This window comes from Pteronotus mesoamericanus, unplaced genomic scaffold, assembly GCF_021234165.1.
Source record: "Pteronotus mesoamericanus isolate MK-2021 breed Mesoamerican mustached bat unplaced genomic scaffold, CSHL_Meso_final contig_52, whole genome shotgun sequence".
NCBI lineage: Eukaryota > Metazoa > Chordata > Mammalia > Chiroptera > Mormoopidae > Pteronotus > Pteronotus mesoamericanus.
Window position 1 is genome coordinate 11,086,471 of NW_026555189.1, and position 6,000 is coordinate 11,092,470.

The window sequence follows — 6,000 nt, forward strand, 5'->3', positions numbered from 1 at the left end:
TTTCCCAGGAGAATTTTACAAAACATTTAAGGAAGAGCTAACCCCTGTCCTTCTCAGACTATTCCAAAAAATCCAAGAGGAGGGAAGACTGCCAGACTCCTTCTATGAGGCCAGCATCACCCTGATCCCCAAACCAGATAAAGACCCTACAAAGAAAGAAAACTACAGGCCAATTTCGCTGATGAACATAGATGCTAAAATCCTCAACAAAATATTGGCAAACCGCATCCAGCAATACATTCAAAAGATTATCCATCACGATCAAGTGGGATTCATCCCAGGGATGCAGGGATGGTTCAATATACGCAAATCAGTAAACGTGATACACCACATAAATCAAAGAAAAGACAAAAACCACATGATCATCTCGATAGATGCAGAAAAAGCATTTGACAAGGTACAGCACCCATTTATGATCAAAACACTCAGCAAAATGGGAATCAATGGGGCATTCCTCAACGTAATAAAGGCCATATATGAAAAACCTACAGCCAATATCATACTCAACGGGCAAAAACTGAAAGCTTTCCCACTAAGATCGGGAACACGCCAAGGATGTCCGCTCTCACCGCTTCTTTTCAACATCGTATTGGAAGTCCTAGCCGCAGCGGTCAGACAAGAGAAAGAGATAAAAGGCATCCAAATAGGAAAGGAGGAAGTAAAACTATCATTGTTTGCAGATGACATGATAGTGTACATAGAGAACCCTGTAGACTCTACCAAAAAACTCCTCAACCTAATAAGTGAATTTGGCAAAACAGCAGGATACAAAGTCAACATTCAGAAATCAAAGGCGTTTTTGTACACCAGCAATGCAATAGAAGAAGAAGAAATCAGAAAAAATATACCATTCGATATAGCACGAAAAAAGATAAAGTACCTAGGGATAAATTTAACCAAAGACACAAAAGACCTGTATGCAGAAAACTATACAACATTGAAAAAAGAAATTAAGGAAGACACAAATAAATGGAAGCATATACCGTGCTCATGGATTGGAAGAATTAATATCCTTAAAATGTCCATACTACCAAAAGCAATTTATAGATTCAACGCAATCCCTATTAAGATACCAATGACGTATTTCACAGAAATAGAACAGACATTTCAAAAATTTATATGGAACCATAAACGACCTCGAATAGCTGCAGCAATTTTGAGAAAGAAACACAAAGTAGGAGGGATCACAATACCGGACATCAAACTCTACTACAAAGCCACTATACTCAAAACAATCTGGTACTGGCACAAGAACAGACCCATAGACCAGTGGAACAGAATAGAAAGCCCAGAAATAAGCCCAGGTCTCTATGGACATCTAATATTTGACAAAGGGGGCAGAAGCATAAAATGGAGCAATAACAGCCTCTTCAACAAATGGTGTTGGGAGAGCTGGATGGCTACATGCAAAAAATTGAAATTGGATCATCAGCTGACACCATACACAAAAATAAACTCAAGATGGATAAAAGACTTAAATATAAGTCGCAACACCATCAAAGTCCTAGAGGAGAACATTGGCAGGAAACTCTCAGATATCCCACGCAGCAATTTTTTCACTGATATGTCTCCTAAAGCAAGGGACATAAAGGAAAGAATAAACAAGTGGGACCTCATCAAAATAAGAAGCTTCTGCACGGCTAAAGAAAACATCAGCAAAATGAAAAGGGAGCCAACCATTTGGGAAAATATATTTGCTAATGATACATCAGATAGAGGTTTGATCTCCAAGATATACAAAGAACTCACTCGACTTTACTCCAAGAAGACAAACGATCCAATCAAAAAATGGGCAAAGGACCTGAGCAGATGCTTTTCTAAGGAGGAGATACAGAGGGCCCAGAGGCATTTGAAAGGATGCTCTGCATCACTAGCCATTAGAGAAATGCAGATCAAAACCACCATGAGGTACCACCTCACACCGGTCAGAATGGCCATCATAAACAGATCCACAAACAACAGGTGCTGGCGAGGCTGTGGAGAAAAGGGAACTCTAGTCCACTGTTGGTGGGAATGCAGACTGGTGCAGCCACTATGGAAAGCAGTGTGGAATTTCCTCAGAAAGCTGAAAATGGAACTGCCTTTTGATCCAGCGATTCCCCTGCTGGGACTATACCCTGAGAACACCAAAACGCCAATACAAAAGAACCTATGCACCCCAATGTTCATAGCAGCACAATTTACAATAGCCAAGTGTTGGAAGCAACCTAAATGCCCATCAGTAGATGATTGGATCAAAAAATTATGGTACATATACACAATGGAATACTACGTAGCAGAAAGAAAAAAAGAAGTACTAAACTTCGCAACAGCATGGATGGAACTGGAGAGCATCATGCTAAGCGAAATAAGCCAGGGGGCGAAAGACAAATACCATATGATCTCACCTATAAGCGGAACCTAACCAAGAATGCAAAGAAGCAAGGCAAATATGGCCAGCAACACTGAAAGGAAAAGAAATCAACAGAGACAAGAGGGAAGGTGGGGGGCAGGGAAAGGGAAGGGAAGGGGAAAGTCAAGGAACATATAGCAAGGACTCATGGACAAAACCAAAGGGGAAGAGCTGAGGGAGGGAAGGTGGGAGGGGGCAAGGGAAAGGGGGGGGGGGAAGGCAGAGACAAATGTATTTAAAAAGTAAATAAATTAATAAAAAAAAAAAAATCAAAAAAAAAAAAAAAAAAAAAAAGATAGTATGTAGAAAAGGGCTTGTACATAGTGTGGCATTACACCAAAAAAAAAAAAAAAAAGAGGGGAGAAATCAGTATTCAATAGGTCATTCTATACATTGTAAGATTGTAATCCCATAGAAGTGGCTCTGAGTTGTTGTATCCAGCTTTCTGGAAGCATGAATTTGGGTTATGACTTTCTCAGAACTAGGGCACCAAGTTCAGGTATGGGGGATACAGCAGGTACTGGCCTTCGTGTATTCATTCAACAGATATCGACTGGACATTGATGATACAGCTGGCACTGTTCTAGGCACACGAATGCAGCATGCACAAAACAAAATCAAGACTCTCTTGGAACTTTCATTTACATGACTAAAGACACATTATCATGCTATTAAGTGCTAAGAAAAAAATATTAAGGAGACAGACAGTAACCAAGAGGCAAAGGGCAATAGTTTTAAGAAGTCCTTTCTGATAAAGAGAAATTTATTTGGATGAAGTAATGGAGTAAATCATGTTCATATGTGTAGAAGGATATTCCAGGAGGTAGGAATAGCCAGTGCAAAATCCCTGGGGTGGTATAATGTTCACTGTGTCCACAACCAGCAGGGAGGTTAGTACAACTGTGTTGGAAGCAGCAAGAAAAGTGATAGGAAGTGAGAGCAGAGTAACACCCAGGTTCAGATCAAGTAAAGTCTGGTGGAGCATGGCAACAACTCTAGATTTATTTTAAGTGAGAAGAGACACCAAAAGAGGTTTAGAATAGAGGATAAACATAACCTGATCTACCTTTTTAAGAGACCTTTCTACCTGGGTGTAGAATACATCATGGAAGGGAAGCAAGAGCCTAAATAGAAAGTGTTTGCAGCAGTCCTGGCAAGAGATGATGCAGTTTCACCTCAGGTTGTAGCAGTCAGCGGGGTGGGAAGAAGCCGCATCCTGGATCTATTTCCAACCGGAGCCAGCAGATTTGCAAATAGACTTGGGGTAGTGAGTGGGAAAAAGCAAAGAGTCAAGAAAGAGATAGATTATACTGTTGCAATAATAATAATTGTTATTATTATTATTTATGATTAGTTTTGTTGAAAGATAACCAAAGGAAAAAAGGTCATTTTTAGTACCAAGTTTTCAATGTCCTGACCAAAAAAAAAGTTTAAATGCCAGTAAGCTCCTTAGAAATTATTTAACTGTCATATAAATATACTGATTTGAGGAAATATTATGAGATGCATAAAAGCAACTCAAATTCTATTTTCTTTAGTTAAAGCTTTATAACTAGGCACAGCTGCAAACTGCCCAGGCATAATTATAATTCCACCTGGCAGGCAGGCCCCTTGGTTGGAAGCATAGCATTTCTTTAATAAAATGAAAGAATGTGTGAAATTGTATTTTTAAATAGCTGAAATGAAAGAGACTCATAGGTGGCAGGCTCTTTTGACTCAGCCAGAACCTAGTGTGTTGAAATGTCATGTGAACATTGCCTGTCATACACCCTATCTTAGCATGAGTGAGTCTGGCCTTACCATGGGGTATTCAGGTAATATACTGAGACTTCTTAATGTACTCTTTTAATTTCAGAGCATTCCATGGAAGGAAAAGGTACAACTGAGAAGGAATCCTTACTACACTCACATTTTACAAATGTCTTTGTTTTCTTGAGACTACCAGATTACCAAGAAGCAGTACTAAAGAAAAACTGCATCTAATAATAATTATATTGCACAACTAATAATACACTGTCCAATAATTTCTCATTTATTTATTCCCTCAACTACTTGCATTTCACTACACTACTAAATTATTGTCTATACTAATTAGCACTACAACTCCAAAAACATGACATGTTTTTACTCCTCGTGAAGCTACCAACAAAATCCAAATACTCTTTAACAAAAGCAAACATTTATGTTTGCACTCTATGGGGGTAAAACCCTTAACAAAAAGAAGAAAGTTGAATATTCTATTATTTTAAATTATCCATCTTACACATGGAAATAATTAGATTTCCTATCTAGACCCCAATGTTATATACTAAATCATAGAGTTTCAAAATAAGTAAACTATGTTTTCAGAAATGAAAAAATTGACAAACCACTGTAATAGCATTTGTTTTTAACACAACTCTCTTAAAAACCTACAGATAAGTAAACAAAAATAATATTTATGAATAACAATTTAAGAATTGGTTAAATAACTGCATAGAATTATTTTCAAATGCTCATAGTACCTTTTTTAATTGGTAATGGCAATGGTAAGCCATAAAGAAAACAATACAGCTACATTCTCTGGGTATAGGGAAAATAAAATAAATTAACAACAATAGCAAAGCCAAAAACTAACCACTCAGAAATTTTAAAACACTGTTCTGAATAACTCAACATCTAAGAAGGAAATTATAGACTATTAGAAATTAATGATGATTCCCACTATTAAGAACCAGAACATTATATTTGTTTTATTTCAAGTAATAGTGGTCCATGCACCTTGTTTGTTGAATAAGCCTTATTTTACCCATTGATTTGAAATATCAATTTAATCATATATTACATTGTTAGACATATATAGTTTGTTTATAGAATGCTCATTATATTTCATTGACCTACTTGATTATTTCTGTGCTGGTTTCATGTTTTAATTGCTGAGACTCTATAATGGTTTTAAGTTTTTTAGTATTTTATAATTGACTTTGACATTTAAAAAGATAAATAAAATCAATATGCATTTAAGAAAGAAAGAAAGAAAGAAAAAGAAAAAGACAAAGAAAGAGAGAAAGACAGAGAGAAAGATGGAACTCCTACCTTTTGTAACAACATAGATAGAACTGGAGAATATTATGCTAAGTGAAATAAGCCAGTTGGTGAAAGACAAATACCATATGAGCTCACCTATAAGTGGAATCTATTCAACAAAATAAACTAACGAACAAAATAAACCACAGGCATGGAAACATGGAGCAGACTGAAAGTGCCCAAAGGGGATGGAGAAAGAGGGCAATGGTGGAAAGAAGGGGAAGGGACTAGACAAAGAACATGTATGAATGACCTATGGTTATGGACAACAGAGTGGGAATTGACTGTGGGGGCGGGGGGTAGAGGTGGGATGGATGGAAGGGGGTAAAGGGGGAAAAATTGAAAAAACTGTAATAGAATAAACATGATAAAAATTTTTAAAAATAATAATTTAAAAAAAGAACCAGAACTTCTTTGGGACATGACAGATTCCAGATCTGGGACAGGGGTTGTACAGGTAAGCCTGGGACATCTTGTTGTACCAGAAAACAAAAATACTATGAAAGAGGTCAAGGGTCACATGAAACGGAACTAGAAATCAA